Below are 17411 nucleotides of genomic sequence, written 5' to 3'. Positions count from 1 at the left end.
CGTTTCATTTTTTTCTCAAAGTTTAACAGTTTTCATCTGGAAATCTTATCATGTGAAGAAAGCTTCACTGTCTCCATGGAAACTGAACGTCCACTCTAATTTGAAGCCTCAAACGAGCTTTGTTTTTATCAAATATATGTATTTAATATAATTTAGATTTTATAAATAATATAGATTTATTGCAGTCAATTTTTACATTTACTTTCAGATTTTACCTGACATTTGACACTTTTTTAAATTCTTTTCTTTCCCCTTAAAAACATACAAAGACCCACTCCGATCATCTTTTGACCCATTTTAAAAGTGTTCCCAGTGGTCCTGTAATCATGATTATGCTGTTTTTAGCCAAAATCCAAAAAAATCTGTCCTCAGGAGTTCATCTAAAATTAACCTCTTTGATGTGAGCAACCTTACTCCCATTCCCATCACCCAAAACAAAGCTATCTGTTTAGGCGGTTAGCCTAAAGCTTACAGCCCCTCACACCCCCAGCCTAGCATTAGCAGTGCAAAAGAAATTGCGAGCAACATTGGAACTTTCCAGACGTTCAGTTTCTATCCAGATACCAGCTCCGACGTGGAAAACAAAGACGGACATGAATCTGGACGTCTACAAGTAGATGCATGAAGAGCAGGGAGCTTACAGCCCTTCCACCATGATTCCTACGTAGCAAACGCGCTGTTTTTCCAACAGCATTTGTCTCATTTTTAATAAGAAATGCTCAGAAATGCAATTCTACGCTGAATTTTCTTTATTTATGTCACCAAAAACAGTCTTTTATCGGAGTGGGTTTTGCATAAATCATATTTTTTGTCCTTTAATTGCAGCTTCATCCTTTTCTTTTTGGGTTTTTATCACATAAACCCGATGTTTTCCATAACCATTAAAATATATGCCAAAAAAAGTTAAACCATTGCCAAGAACTTAATTTTTCTTTTTAAGATTTGTTGTTTTGACTTCAACCAGTGGATTCAATGGTGCATGAAAACAATGTTGCAGCAGCGTGTTTTTATGAATGTTGATGTGGTGTTTGAGGAGAATGATGTTCAGGATTGTTAAAATCTAGAAACGTGTACCTCCATCTGCCTGAGCCTTTTTTATTCATGCTGCAGGAAGTCGCTGTGATCCTTTTTTTAAAGCTGCATAAATAGAAACAGTATGTTTGCATGACTTTAGTTGGTTCTTAACTGACCTTCAAAGTTCTTTCTGCTCCATAAATGACACAAACAAACAGATTCCACATTGTTGCGCTCCAATTTCCATAGCAAATCGGTATCATTTCATGCTCCGGTTCCTCTTTGGAAACCAGTTGTGTTTTGGTGAGTTGTTTTTCTCTGCAGTGACCCAGATGGGAGGAAGATTATTTGGGCGGGGCACATCTTTGTCCTCACACAACTTCACACAAGCCTGCGGTCAATGTTCAAAAACACAAGGCAGCAAAAGAAAGTTAAACAAGTGCAGCTGATTCCATCTGAAACGCCTAATTCTGTTCTGAACCCCTTTGAGTTCTTGCCTCAAACAAAACCTGAGAAAAGGGTCGACTTTTAGAACTTTTGTTGAGACGTTTCTCGTTCTAGAGAGTCCGGTTTTGTTTCATCACTTTGACGGATGCCTACAGACGTAACGCAGCTTGAAGGAGCAGGAACGCTCAGCATCTGAGGCACTTAGCCTTTGCTTTTCCCTGACTTGATACACTACCCAACTCCTGTCATCCTCAGTTTGTGTTTGTTCAAGGATTTCAAAAGTCTCCCAAATCTGGATCCCAAACCAGGCAGAGAAAGGCTGGTAAGTTCAGACAAAAGGACATTCAGAAGAACCACTGAAGACCTAAAAACACCATAAGATCCTGACGTGTCAGATATTTGAAGTCTAAGTTTATCTCTCACAGCACCTCAGTTTGCTGTTATCTAATGTTGAGCCGTGTCTGCAGACAAAAATCTTCATTCTTCTGCCTTTAAATACGTCATTACCATCAATAAACCTAAACAGATTAGACTTTCTAAGGCAGAATGGAATAATTGACGGAGGTCACGCACGGATCAGGCTGACGGTGGCGTCTTTTGATGTCCACACGAAAAAGGAAGTCAATAGGGGCAACGTAAATAAGCGAGGAACATTTAAGTGGGTTAGTGTGCTGCTGGATGCACATTCCCGAGCAGCGCCGGACACGTGGTGAGGTCACACGTGTGAGAATGAAGCTGACCTGCTGTCATATCACTCAGTCTATTTGAAAAGTTCAATTCCTGGACGCCAGCAGTGAACGCAGCATGGCAGTCTTCTGCTTTTTAACCAAAGTGCCGTTTATGTCACGAATGTTGCTTCTTCTTGATCTTTTTCATGAAGGATTCAGATTTAGTCGTATGAAAAAAAATATAACAGGAAATAAGTTCTCCAACAGACAAAACAATGTTCATATAATTCCGTTTTACTGGATTTAGTCAGACTGGAGTCCTTGTTGTCTCCAGTTTTCCTGTGGAAGCATCTCTAAGACGTACTTTGTCTCCTGGCTTTAGGAAAGGCAGATGTTTAGCCTTTTGACCATACAGCCGCTTTTCTTCACTTTCATTTCTTCTTTTGCCTTCCTGACTTTGTGTGCAGCCTTTGGGGTCAACAAGTCTTCATGTACTGGTAGGTTGGAGCGAATGCGCCTTCCCATCTGAGCTGGTGACAATCCATTTTGTAGAGGTGTACTCTGGTAGATCAGAAGACCTTTTTGACAGTCATCTCTGTCGTGTGCTTTTTGCAGTAGAGTCTTCACTGTCTTTACTGAGCTTTCCGCTAAGCCATTGGACTTTGGAAAGTTTGGACTTGATGTTACGTGTCTAAACCCCTAATCTTCAGCAAAGTTAGCAAACTCACTGCTGGAAAACTGCGGTCCATTGTCTGAAAACAGCTCACGTGTCTGGCAAACACGCACTTCAGGAAACTGATCACTGCTTTATTTGATGTTGACTGCAGCGCTCCGACTTCAGGATAGTTTGAAAAGTAGTCTGTTCCCACCAAGTAACTTACCATTACAGTCAAACAAATCAGTTCCAACCTTATTATAAGGTCTGTGTGGAACTGGGTGAGACATCAGTGGCTCCCCTTATTGTTTCGGCCTTTAAGTGCAGCAAAGTTCACATGAAGCTGTCGTCTGGCTGATGTCTGGCTAGTACATTACATCCCTTGCTCTGGGTTCACACTTGACCTCTCCAAGGTGAACTTCATGTATCTTTTGAAGCATCTGCTTGCGCAGGGAGGTTGGAATCATCCACCACTGTGAGCTCTGCTCTGCAGTTTTTGTATTTTTAAAGGGCATTCTTTTTTGTTTTCAGGCCATCCTTTGAATATTGTTCTTTTCAGTTCTTTCATGGTTTCATCTGCGTTTGTCTCTGTTCGTATTTGTTCTGTTCGGTCAGCAGTTACCGGCACAGATGTCAGAATCATGTCCACATATGCTTGTATTTCTGCACCTTTTCCACCGTCTTCTTTTTCGTCTTTGTCCACTACTCTAGACAAAGTGTCGGCTGTGTACATGTACTTTCCTTTTGTGTACATCATGTGCACGTCATATTTTTGAAGCCTGATTAACATCCACTGTTTCCTTACAGGACAATCACTCAGTGCTTTGGACATGATTGACACCAATGCTTTATGGTCGGTTTCCACTTCAAACGTTTGCCCATAGACATATTGATGGAACCGCTCACATGCGTACATGCTGGCTAACAGCTTCTACTAACTGCAACGCTGGCTGTTTTTAGTAAATAAATAAGAGCAATTGTGACTTTGGGAACTTTTTAAAATAAAAATAGTGGTGAAAGAAGACCCGTTTTTTTTTTTTAAATGACTTCTACATCATTTTTGCTTCCAAGATTAATTGTAAAATGATCCAAGAAACAGAAACAGTGATGTTGGTTTACTGCTCAATTAACCAGAAAGTTGACAGAAAACCTTTAGAGCACAACATTCATGATTATTCATTTTTTTCTGTACCGCTTTGTCCCTTTCGGGGTCACGGGGCTGCCGGAGCCTATCCCGGCTACTTGGGCGTAGGCAGGGGATGCCCGGGACAGGTCGCCAGTCTGTCGCAGGGTAGAACATCCACAATCACACACCCATGCACTCTCACACTCACACCTATGGACAATTTAGAGTTGCCAATTAACCTATGAAGCATGTTTTTGGACAGATAGATAGTGTGTCCCCTTCGTGGCGCTGTACTCGAATGGGGGCGGCCCAACGGTCAAAGGTGCCGGGTCACACATAGCAGATTCACTAGATCAGTGTTTTTCAACCAGTGTGCCGTGGGAGATGGTCAAGTGTGCCGTGGGAAATTGCCCTCATTAGCTGATTTAACAACATTTTCCATCTCCAGGATTTCAGTTCTTTGTTCATCCCTACAGGCCCTGATAAAACACTAAGAAATTGGGAATATGAAAGATCGTAAAATACTTTTTTTTTTGTGTTTATTTGATTCTATAAAAGACATTTTATAAGGATGACAGTACCGCGATTTAGCCGCAGCTTCCGCTGTTAGGAAAATTTCCGCCCCTTTAACTGTCTCCACCAATCAGTCACATTTTAATCACATGTCATCGGTCTGACCAATCAGAAGTGGTTAAAATCTTCACTTCCTTGTTCTGAATTCTGCTGGAAAAGTCTCTCAGTTCCAACAAAAATACCAGCTATAACTCGTCTTTAGCGGTGTAGCTTTCCACAGAATCCGGTGTCAGACCGTGGATCAAGTGAACAAAACAATGAAGCTCAGAGACGCTAGTCTCTCTGCGTTCGGCGGATTATTAAACTACATCTCCCATGATGCATTTGGTTTAAGCGTGTGTGAGCGTCTGGGCGCACGACTCTCTCCTCTTAACGTAGTGAAACCACAACGACCACAAATCAAACAGTTTTTAATTCTTTTAACTTAGCTTTTATCACATCTTAAAAAAAAACAGCTGCAGCTTCCAGCTTTTTCTGCCACATTTATCACAAAAATGCATGTGAGATCATGGAGGGAAAAAATCAGAAATGGAGTTAAAAAAAATGAAATCAGATATTTTTAGGCCATATTGCCCAGCCCTACTCCAGATATTTCAATATTTAGCCAAATTTTGTAAAGGCTTTGTTTAATAAATTATTAGCCAAATTTTGTAAATAAAATATAAATTGATACCAAACAAAAAAATATAAACCACTCAAAGTAAGTAAAAACGTATAAAATTAAATTACACCAGTTACCCTAAAACGTACACAAAATGTCCCCTTTTGGCCTAATCTAAACAAAGGTTAATACTTGGTTTCAACCCAATTTACAAAATAAATGTCACAAAATAAAAGTTTCCCAAATATTACTACTCCTTAGTTAACAAAGTCACTGTATACAATGAACAACTGTGGAACATTAACAGATTTACCTATTTGAACCTTTGCTCGTGCGCGCGCGCTCACACACACACACACACAGTTTAGTTTACTCACGGTACCGGCACCTCAAAAACAAAAAGAAGAAAACGTTGCAAGCCTTTTGCTTCTCTTGCAAAACATTGAGTGCGTTGAAATAATCCAGCTGGATCCAGGGAGAAGAGAAAACACGACTGGTTCGCCTGAATGTGATCCATCGTGATGCACACTAGCTTAGCAGCCTCCGCTCCCGACTCCCGCACCGTCCTCTTCGACCCAGAAAACGGCTCGCTGGCTTCCAGATCACCCGCAGTTCCTCGACTCAAAAACCAAGATTTTCTTCTGAACTGTTAAGAATAGTTAGAAACAGAATAGTTAGAAACTGTCTTTTTACTTTTTATTACATTAATGGTTCAAACTTAATTCATTACACATGTATTATCATCTCAAAATTATATTACATTTGAAGACGGCACAAGCAAAACCATTTTTCTCACAACATTCCTCCAGGATACTCCCTTTTTCAGCTTTGTGGGTGCTGGTGCCTGTGTTCTGGTAAATGTCCGTGATCACCTCAGAGAGATCTGACACTTGAAACTTCCTGACCTTCGAGCATGTCCCTGCAACAACCTGTGGAGGTGATTTTCACACCGTTGTCCAGTGTATGATCCTCTGAATATGCAAATGCAGGGTTCTTATACCAAGCCATCTCCCTGCCTCAGGTTGTTCAGACTTTGAATGCAGCAGCCTGTTCATCTGTCTGTAACCCTTCGTACAATTTGATTTGTGCTTCTTGTACGGAGTAAACTTCCACAAAAGATACGTTTTGTCTCTGAGTCATTATTCATTCATTTCTGTGTGCAGGAAACTGAAAGGGTACGAACCTAACCTTTTTTCCTCTGCAGTCCTATTTAGAAAATCAGTTTCCTGCGCCTTGGGGGGGGGCTACTTGGGAGTGGCCCCCCTCCTATGGTTGCCGTATGGAGTGGGCCCCCCCTCTTTCGGTTTTATTTGCACCTTAGACATGTAGGGTCCTTGGTAGGGGGGGTGCTTGGACATCACTGCAAGCAAGCAGCAGATGTCCTCCTGGCACCCTACCCGCCAATTTTAACCGCACCTTAGACATTTAGGGCCCCTTGGTGTGGAGGGTGAGGGGACATCACTGTGAGTAATCAGGAGATGTCCCCTTAGTGCCCTACTCGCCAATTTTAACTGCACCCCCCTTAGTACACACACCCCTCCCCCTTCAATATATACATTCAAACATAAACACACACACATGCACACAAACACCCTCTCAAACACCCATACACGCACACACATTTTACAAGGAAGGTGGGACCTGGGTCCATCTGTCCCCTACCCCTTCCCTGGTGGGGGGTGCGGGCCCCTTGGCGATGGCGGCCGTGTCCCTTGGGTGCCGGCTCCCTGGGCCCGGCGGTGCTCTCTCCGCACGGTGGGGGGGTTCATATTACACCTGAGCCGGGGGTGTTCGTGTCCCTGGGGGGTGGGTCCTGGTCCTTGCCCCTGGGCGCTGGGCCCCGCCAAACTTCCAACATGGCCGAGCCTGGTCGGGCCATATTTATAACATCCCTTGTGGGCCGCCCTTTTTTCCCCGGGGTTCCCCCCTCCTGGGCGGGGGCGGCGGGCCCCTGCCTTGCTCCTACCTGGACCAACCGTGGGCCGGGTGGGTGGCTGCCTGGAGTGCGGAGCGGGTCTCCCTTGGGGGGTCCTGGCTCGTACCTGGGGTCGGGGCGGGGGGATGCCCGGAACTCCTGGGTGGTGGTGGGGTGCTCGTCTGGGGCTGTGGGCGTCCCTCTCCGGTGGGGCCCTGCGTTGGGCTCTTCCGGCGCGGCGGGGGGCTGCTTTCCTGGCTGGGCTGGGGCGGCGCTCTCTTTCCCTCTGCGCCTCCCTGCTCTCTGGCTCTGGGGGCCTCGCGGCGGTCCGGCTGGCCCTGGCCTGGGTGGCGGTCTTGTTCGCCCGGGGGGCGGTTGTTCCCTGCCTGTTCCCGTGTGGCGTTGGGGGAATTCCGGCTGCCGCTGCTGCTGCGGCGGGGGTATGGGTGTGGGGGTGGCTGGGCGCTCCTCCTCCTTCTTTTCACATTCCACCATCCATTTTAGAAGAACATAAACACTCACCTGAGCACAGGTGTTAGCTCACCTTTGCACTAATAGTTTGCATGATTGAATGAATGAAAGATTTCACACTAGTTGGTTTAAAGGCATAGGTATGCGTTCGTGAACACTATCTGTTTTGTGTGCATGTTGACATGTGGACATTTTTGCGGCTAGCAGGTGTGTTGATAATATTTGAGTGTGTGTGAACAGGCCCCGCCCTTTTTGTACTACATTTGAACCGTACCGTAACGATAAACAACCAGAAAACCTGTCTGCTCTATGCTGCTTCATGGTCTTACCCCCCTTCCCCTCCTATTATCACCCTCCTACCCCCCCCTCTCTCTAACGTCCCTCTCTCTTCTTCCCCTCTTTCCTTTTCCGTCCGGTCCAACACCAAAGATTTTCAAACATGGAATCTTGATTGAATCATGATTGAAATTAATAAATTTTGGCCTCAATTACAAAAGGGGTTTATTCAGACATACCTTTGGTTTGTCTGAAGATGAATAACCCCTCTTGTTAAAATAAAATATGTCCAACACAAGAGGCCCTCAGCTCTCATCTGTTTGCCTAGCTGTTGGACAGGACAAGTTAAAAAAAAAAAAAAAAAAAAATCAGTTTCCTCACAGGAGCGATTTTTTTGGACATAAACACTGTTTGACAAATATTTTTATTAAAGACCCACTCCGCATTATTCTAAAAGCGTTCCTAGTGAGTTTTAATTTTAATTACGCAAAAACCTGTGTGGTTTTCTGGGACATCTTTTCTGCAGAGCGGCAGGAGTTCATTAGAAATTCACCTCTAAGTTAGGGACGTGACCCCTCTCCGTTTACACGCTCTCCTGCTACCTTACAGTCCTTCACACCCCCAATCTACCATTAGCGGTGCAACAAAATGACAGTAATGTCAGATCCATCCATCCGTCTAGTTCTGATCCAGATTCCAGGTCAGAAGAGGAGAACAAAGACGTTCATGGATCTGTTAGTCTGCAGGTGGATGATCAGAAAGGGGCGGAGCATGGAGACTTTACCCCGCCCAGTGAATCATAAATACGAACTTAAAAAAAAAAACACTGGTCTAATCGCCATTTTCTTTCAGTTTACTCATTTGTGTGTTTTTGTTCTTTGAGGGTCCCAGGCTTAGACGCAATCTCGTTGGAGATCAGATCATCTGCCTCAAAGAAGACTTCTTCTAAAACAGCTCAAGTGAAAAAACGCAAAGATGACGACTATCAACCCAAACTTACACCCAGTTAGCACTTTTTTTTCCACTGCTCCATAAAAAACGGTTCTCTTGGTTTTCATAAGTGTAATAGCTCTTTGCTTTTCCAGATCCAGAAAGTGATGAAGATTTCAGTGAGCCATCTGAGAGTGATGATGAAGAATTCACAGTCAAGAAACCCACAAGGACCAAAAAGGACAAATTCTCCACCAAAAACAGAATCAAACCAGATCCCACTTCTGAAAAAGACAAACAACCGTCGAAACCAAAGACGAAGCCTGAAGCAGCAGGTTGGTTTCAACAGCTGACGTTTTCCATCCTCTTGACTTTTGTTACTAAGATTTAAAAAAATATTTTAGCTGCTTCCAAACCGGTAAAAAGTCTTCCAACATCCAAACCGACACCCACCAGATCCCCTTCTTCAAAGCATTCATCCTCTCTGAGCCCAGCAGCGGGGAGAGTACCCAAGTGGAACCCACCAGGTCTATGAGGTCCAGCTTCAGTGAGAATCAATACACTTACTCTTTCGGTTATTTAAACTGCTGTAATCAGATTGAAGGCTAATATTTATGTTTATATTATATTCCAGCTCAGATTGGTAAAAGTGCCTCATCGTCACACAGTCCAGCGGTGAAGTCACCCAGCCAGGGGCTGCGACTTGGACTGTCCCGCCTAGTCCGAATAAACCGCTCCATCCCAGCGTTGCATGTCACTAACCCAGGGGTCGGCAACCCAAAATGTTGAAAGAGTCAAATTGGACGAAAATAACAAACATGTCTGGAGCCGCAAAATATTAAAAGTCCTTTTTAAGCCTTGTAATGAAGGCAACACATGCAATATGTATCTATATTATCTATATTAGCCTGCTATCAAAATGACTAAGTTGCTACAAATACATAATGAGCATTAACGATTAAATGTATATTTGCCCTGCAGTGTATTCTGCGAAGAACGACGCGTCACGTGACTGCTCTGTTGCACAGCTGACAGAGACTCAGACACGCGGAGCAAGCAATCTCTCGGATTACTTTTCCCAGCTCGGATTATTTGCCTACTGAATATATTTTCCCAAAGAACTGGGATCGTCCGGTACGAGGATCTGTGCCAGCTTCTTTGACAGGTGGGATGCGTTCCAGCGAGTGAAGCGGAGCGGCCTCCCACCAAACGTGTGAAGGCCCGTACACACCGGGACGAATTTCGCCAGCGATATTCGCCGACGTTTAACGCCTCGCAACTAAACAAAGGGCACCAATGTGAGTGTGCACACCGACGCGAAAAAAACGGCACGCGTCAAAGCGTCACTTTTTAAAAAACGCCTCTGGTTCGTTTTTTTGGTTTGACGCGCCGCGTCGAAAACTATACGACCAATGAGAATGGCGCTTTTGCACACGTGTCTGGAGCTTCTGAAGTTACAGTAAAACACAACTTGGGGGCGCTCAAACACTAAACTGCCTTTCTGAGCACATATACCAGCGAAGAAGATAGACGCCAAGTAGCGTCTACACTGCCGCGAAGAAATAATGACGGACATTCTTAAATATCCCCGAACCAGTTTTCTTTGTATGATTCTGACAAGCGCATAAATACTTGCTCTCTTCTTCTGAGTGAAAAGCAACTTCAAGAAGCGTAAAGTTGCGCAGCGCCACCTTGCGTACAGGAGTATTTCTGTTTTACATTAAGCGCTATCTAATGTCAGGGAATGAAATTGCATGTTCGCTCGGCTCATCGTCAGCGAAAATCGCCTGGGTCTGAACACAAAAAACGTGGCGAAAAACGCTGGCGAATAACGCCTGGCGAATATTCGTCCCGGTGTGTACGGGCCTTGAGACTGTCGAACACTCATTTCTCCTCCAGAACATTTCTTTTTTTTTCTAGCAAAACTGCGGGACTTGTGTTTGAACTGTGGGTTTTTGAATATTTTGTGTATTTGGGGAAATTGGGTTTTTGATGTTTGAGTGTTGGGCGAAGTGTTTAATGTACGTTTGTCACGCTCACACAATACACGGCTGCACAAACAAACTATAATGAGTTTTTTTTCTTGGTAATGTTAGAGAGCAGATTGTCTTGATATTTAATGCCCCAGCCGTAGAACGGCGTTGTGACGTTCCCCTCGCTGAGTGGAGGGTGAATTGTTACAAAGCAATGCACGGAACTGACGGTGGTTCATTTCCATCAGCCACCTGCCTAGAACGCTGCCCTGCTGGTAGAAACGTGTGTCGCAGGCTATGAATGTTGAAATGTAATATTTATTCTACACATTCTTACAGAATTGGAAAACGTTAAGAATGTTTGTGCCTTGTTTTTCCTCCTACATAAACCATATTAAAACAAAAAATATATTGCTCTGCCCCATCTTTTTACATTTTCAAACATTTTTGAAAATGCTCCAGGGAGCCACTAGGGCAGCGCTAAAGAGCCACATGCGGCTCCTGAGCCGCAGGTTGTCGACCCTCGCACTAACCCATTAGGGGACAGCGCATCATGTGTACCAGGGACGGCCATTTTCTCTGAACACAATTTTTAGAGAACATTCTAAAAATCGTTTTTGTCTTACGGTTATTTATGACACAAGTCTCCAACTTGAACTAAAATTTCAGAGCTTTGGGGAGGTGCTGCTAGGTGTCCACCCAGTCTGGTCCTCAGGAGTTGATCCTCTATTCTTTGTGTGAATTAAACAAAACCCTTGTTGGTTTGTGAGGAAACTAAAAATTGTTTTGCCTGTAATTTTCATATCCTTTATAAATTCTTCTGTTTTTCTTTTTACTTATTGTTCAGCAAACTTTGCATATTATGTACATACATCTCAAATAAAATTGGAAAAAAGGAGTTGTTTGGAATGTCATTTAATGCAAATACCAGCAAGTAAAAAAACAAACTTTGAACTGAAGTAAAATTTAAGTGTTTTATTTGAGAACAACTGGATACTAAAATGTTTTTTAAACTGCTTTCAGTATGAAATATATACAGTTAACCTCCAAAAACTGTTTTGGAGTGTTTCATTATGATATTATGATTTGTGAGTGGAATAGCGAAAACAATTTACATTTTGACATGTAAAGCTGGTGTTGCTGCCTGAAATCCGTGCATACCCTCAGAACGTTTCCAAAACAGATTGGATATTCGTTTCCTTGGAATGCTGCTCGTGCATCCCAAATATACCATGACAGAAGGTAAATAAATAGGTATATATCCTGAATAATAGACAAAAACAATGCATTAATCCCTTAATGCCTATGAAATATGCATCAAAAATAAATGCGCATTCTTTGGCTCCAAAATTACCCACATTTAGCATCAACATGAAAGCAAAAACATAAAAGGGAGTTTTTTTTCGTGGCGTATCCTGCCTTTGCCCAAAAGCAGCTGAGATAGGCTCCAGCAACTATGTGGCCCTCAAAAGGATTCAATTGGTTCTGAAGATGGATAGACACTAAATTGATAAAAGCTTTCGACATTTGTCGTGCCTTAAATGTTTTGAAATTTTTACAAAGTAAGTTTATAAGGCCATTTTTTATAGCTAAAGCCGAAATAAAACATTAGAAGAATGTTCTGTGTAATGATGAAATCTCTTTGACTTTGTTTTATGTTTAAGTGTGACGTTACAAACTGATAAAAGGATGTACCAGTAAGTAAAACAACTGTCATGTAGTAATAAATCCAAATTAGTTTAGAAACTGATAAAGAAAAATTTTTTGGACCTGTGTGGTGCTTTAATAGTGCAGTGGGAGTGACTGGTTCAATTCCCGACTCGTTAACAAACCGTCGCTATAAAAGCTGACTCTGCGTGAAGATCCTTCATGGACCAGAATCCCTGCTCTGATGCAGATAGAGTAGTGTGGTGGCAGTGTCTGTGTGCTTCCAGTGAGAATGTGCTGGTTCAATTCCCAGTTAGAATAAGGGTCCTTAGGAAGTAGATGTCATAGTCTGTGTCTTTAAACCTGTTGAGTTTTGAACCATGTGGGGCGTGTTCAGCTCAAAGGAACAAAGCAACACAGTTCTGCTGTAGACAGATTGGCACAGTGGGAGTGTCTCTGTCCTTGAAGCAGGAGAGCGCAGGTTCAAGTCCTGGCTAGTTGCATCACAACTCATGCTTGGGGTGAGGAAGAGTCAGGAATGCTGGGAAGGGGGTGGCTTCATCATTTAGTCTGGTTGACGATCAAGGAGATCAATGACTTCTGTGCTATAAGATGGGTGATGAATGGTTGATATTAGAGCTACAGCTAACTGATAGTGAGACAGGTACCTAGAAGACTAGAACCGACAGGAGGGCTAAACCAACTAGACTGTGTACTATGGGGGGTAGATTTTTCTAATACCTAGAAGCTGAATCTAGCTCATGATACTACCTTCACGCTACAAACACTACATCATGGTACTATACTTTCTAAATCTTGTCTTGTTTAACTCTAAAAGTTGTTGCTCATATTATTAATTATTTGTAGAAATATACATGCAGCTAAAAATGTTCTTAAATTAATAGTCTATAGATAAAAGTTCCACTTACCTACACTGCCACCGCCCACCTCCAGGTGTTGCTCTACCTGTATTGCATCTACGGTACACAGACCCTCCACACATCCAAGCTGCATTCTGCATGGATCTATCTAAATGCACATCTTCTTCTGGGATCCTCTTCTCCTGGTCCTCCTTCCTCAGGGTGTGGTGGGGGGGCAAAGATGAAGCCCCCTTTTCCTGGCGTCCTGACTCCTCCTAGCCGCAGCTTGAATTGCGAGGTGACTGAACACCTCCATGTCCCTGACTGGGACTTGAACCTGCGCTCTCCTGCTTCAAGGACAGAAACACTCCCACTGTGCTAATCTGTCTACAGCAGAACTGTGTTGCTTTGTTCCTTTGAGCTGATGACTGTCAAGGAGCGGCAAAAACCAACAACAAAAAAACTCAGACAGGGAATTGAACCAGCGCTTCTCTGCTTTGGAGAGCAAGTCAGTTCCATCGCACTATTCTGTACATCAGTCAGCACTTCATCTTCTTGCTCTACTGTCTCCATAGCAGCAGCTCTGGTTCCTTTCATCTCCATCAGTGGAACCTTGAAGCTGAAGTTTGATTGACAGTTGACGACCTCACATCACCAGTTGCTGCTTCACCGGAAGTGTTTTGTTTGTTTTTTTTTCCTTAAAAGAGCGTTGGTTCACATCCTGAAAGTGGATCACGGGTGGATGGAGGCTTTGGTGAAGCGTGTGATAGAAACTCGTGTGTTTACTTTGTTCTTTTTCTCCAAGCAGGAACTCTTTCTTTTGCTGATGATGCAGCCATATTACTTTTTTGATGGGAGTATAATCTTCATACGTCGTCATTAAAATCTCCGACTCCGTGTCACTAAAGTATGGCGCTCTCTATTTAATTACATTTTTTTTTTCTGTTAACCAGGAACGGTGCAGTTTTCTCATTTTATCATGTTCTTTTTGTGTTACTTTACATGCTGTGGGGGGAAGGTGCTAATGAGAATGCGCATTGAGACTGCTGAGAGCTCTGGCCGAGGGGGAAAAACACAGGAAAAACTCTGGACATCATTGTGAATTTTTATTTTCTGTAACCAAGATTAAAAGAGATTGACTCAGCATCCAAGCGTGGTCTTTTATGCACTGGAACACAACGCAGAGCAGAAAACTCCACCCAGTTACAGCAGCACCGCACCGCAGTGCAGTTACCAACCTGCTAACAGGTTATGGGCCCAGGAGACGCCTGAGACTATAAAGTGTGTTTTCAACTTTTGTGAGGAAGTTGACACCATGAGCAGACGAACAGCTGAAACAAGCCGCTGGTCCCGGCTTCTGTTCGACGGAGATGAGAAGAACTATGAAGTATGGGAAACCGAGTTCTTGGGTCACCTTCGACTACAAGGACTGAAAGACGCCATTCTGAATGCGCCTGACCATGATGATGAGGATGAGGATCCAGCTAAAAATGCGGAGGCATGTTCTGAACTGATCCAGTTTCTGGATGACAAGAGCCTGTCGCTGGTGATGCGTCAGGCAGCAGATGACGGCCGCAAAGCGCTACAGATCCTGAGAGACACCTACCAAAATAAAGGAAAGCCTTGCATCATCGGTCTTTATACTGAACTGACTTCACTGAAAAAGCCGGCCAATGAAAGCGTGACAGAATATCTAATCGGCGCTGAGACAGCGATCACAGCCTTGAGAAACGCCGGTGAGACCCTGAGCGATGATCTGCTGGTTGCCACGGTCCTGAAGGGGCTACCTGAGTCATTCCAACCATTTGCAATCCATGTGACACAACAGGATGAGACCATGTCATCTGCAAAGTTTAAAACAAAGCTACGGAGCTGTGAGGACACTGAAAAGATGCGCGCGACCGCAGCAGGTGACAACGTGATGAATGCCCGCGTGCACCAGAGGGAGACCTGCCAGCCCAGGTGAGCGAGGAGCAGAGAAGGCGACAAAGGACTTTGCATGCTTCAGATGCGGCCTGTAGGGACACCTGGCCAGAACCTGCCAGCGCAAACTGTGGTGCAGCTTGTGCAAAAGCAGCACGCACCGGGACAGCACCTGCAGACGCAGACAGCACCTGCAGACGCAGACAGCACCTGCAGACGCAGACAGCACCTGCAGACGCAGACAGCGCAGAGGACGAACGACGCACACAAAGCCTGCAGCGAGACGATAAACCAGGAGAAGGAGTTCGCTTTCCGAGTGAGCGAGGGAGCAGACATTAGATGGTCAACTGTGGAGCAACTTCACATATCATCACTGATCACAGGAAGTTCAGACGTTTTGATGAGAACTTCCAGGCTGGAGACGTCTGGCTGACGGCACAAAGTGTAAAGGGGTGGCGGAGCGTCGTGGTGATGCGGAGGTCTGTCTGATTGACAGCAGAGGCAAATTTAATTTGTGGGCCCTCCAACTGATGAGCAGCACCAACAAAATGCAACTGTTATTGTAATATAAATGAGATCTCTCTATTACTACATTTTGTGAATGTATTATTGTTGCTGCTGAAGAACTGAATACAGTTTATTGCTTGCATGTTGGATGCACATTTAGTGGTGCCAAAAAAATTTAAAAGTGAAAAGAAAAAAATATGAATGAAAAATGTATATAGATATATGTTTTTTAATGTTTAGGCACTCAACAAATAACAATCACAAAACTCCAACTCATTAAAAACAGCAACTTAATAGAAAATCAAATAACGATAAAACAATCCAAAATAAAGAACACAACAGCTCAATGATGGGGATTTTGGAAAGTCAGAGTCTTTATCCGTCTGAAAAGGACCTCTTTGCACCAAATCCATTGTTACTGGATCAGAGAGTGGTTGGCCGTTCAGCTGGACCAAACTTACCAGCAGCAGCATCAACGTTTTCCCTTTCAACAGAAGATGTGGTGACAGGAGTTTCTTCTGCAGCTAAAAAAAAAAGAATTATTATTATACAATAATCAATGATAAAGCTAATAAAATAAGAATACTAATAATAGTTTACTGGCTCATTTAAAATCTGTGTGCAGGTTTTTCACAATTTCATGATTTTTTTATATATTTATGAGAGATTGGTTGTTTGATTGTATATTTGCATGAGGTCATATTTGTTTATTTAAATATGAACAATTTGGGACTTCATTCTCTTCAGCTGCTGTTTATGAAAAAAGGGGTTATGCAAACACTGTTTTTTAAAATACTTTACATGCTATTAAAGTTACCTGAGATGACATCTTCAGTGATGTCAGGAACATCTTGGGATGTGGACGCTGCACCACCTCCAATACTTTTTAAGAGCAGAAGAAACTGTGCAAAACATCCTCATTATGTAAAACCAAAACTGCAAAATACATATAAGAAATAAATGTACCCATTTATAAATAATAAATGTGAACACTAATTTGAGTAGAAATGGAAATATACACATTTATACACTTCTTTATTATTATTTTGTATGTTCATAATTTTAAAATTAGTACATTTATTTTGTTCATCATTTATAAATGAGAAAATGTATTTCCCGTTTGAATTTGGCAGTTTTGATTCTCCATATTTCATGCTAATGCAAGATTTAAGACACACTCATTGTTGTAAAAGTCAGACTGCCTGACTGTCTATAACAGATAAACAGCAGTTTTTATACTGACATAAACCGGAAAATGCAGATCGCACTAATATGTGTTAGCAAAAATAATTAGCCAATACGATAACGTGAGTTAAAACATTTATTTATCAGCCACCGTTGTCATTGTTTACTTTTCTCTGCTCTCCGCCGTTTTGGAAGGTCATGTCTGACCTCATCTTGGAAACTTGGGTATCAGAATTATTTTCTAGTTTTCCATTGGAAATTACGACAAACGGGATAGTTTTGTGCAATCTTCACCTCGGATTGATTCGTATTTTACGTAAATCGCGCAGCTGCACAGAAAGGCAGGAGAAGAATACGGCCCCAACATCCTCCAAACTTACCTTGTGACTGATGCTTAAATTTTTCATCTTTTTTCAGCTCCTGATGGATAAAGTCTATTTGGCATAAAGTTCTCTTATTGTTGCGTTGATCAACGTGACAAAATGTGCTCGTTTTTTTTCTTTTTCCAGACTTTATTGAAACAAAATTTGCTAAGAGTGGCGTAACGTCATCATTTGGGTTGCCAGATTGGTTCAGGTGTGTTGAAGGGGGCAATCATTAAAGTGCAGCCAACTTTCTTTTGCACAGCATTCAGAGCGCA

The sequence above is a fragment of the Oryzias latipes genome, chromosome 16 (assembly GCF_053564925.1).
Source record: "Oryzias latipes strain Hd-rR chromosome 16, Olatipes_Hd-rR_3.1".
NCBI lineage: Eukaryota > Metazoa > Chordata > Actinopteri > Beloniformes > Adrianichthyidae > Oryzias > Oryzias latipes.
The sequence above is the reverse complement of the archived record's forward strand: the minus strand, read 5'-3'. Positions refer to the sequence as shown.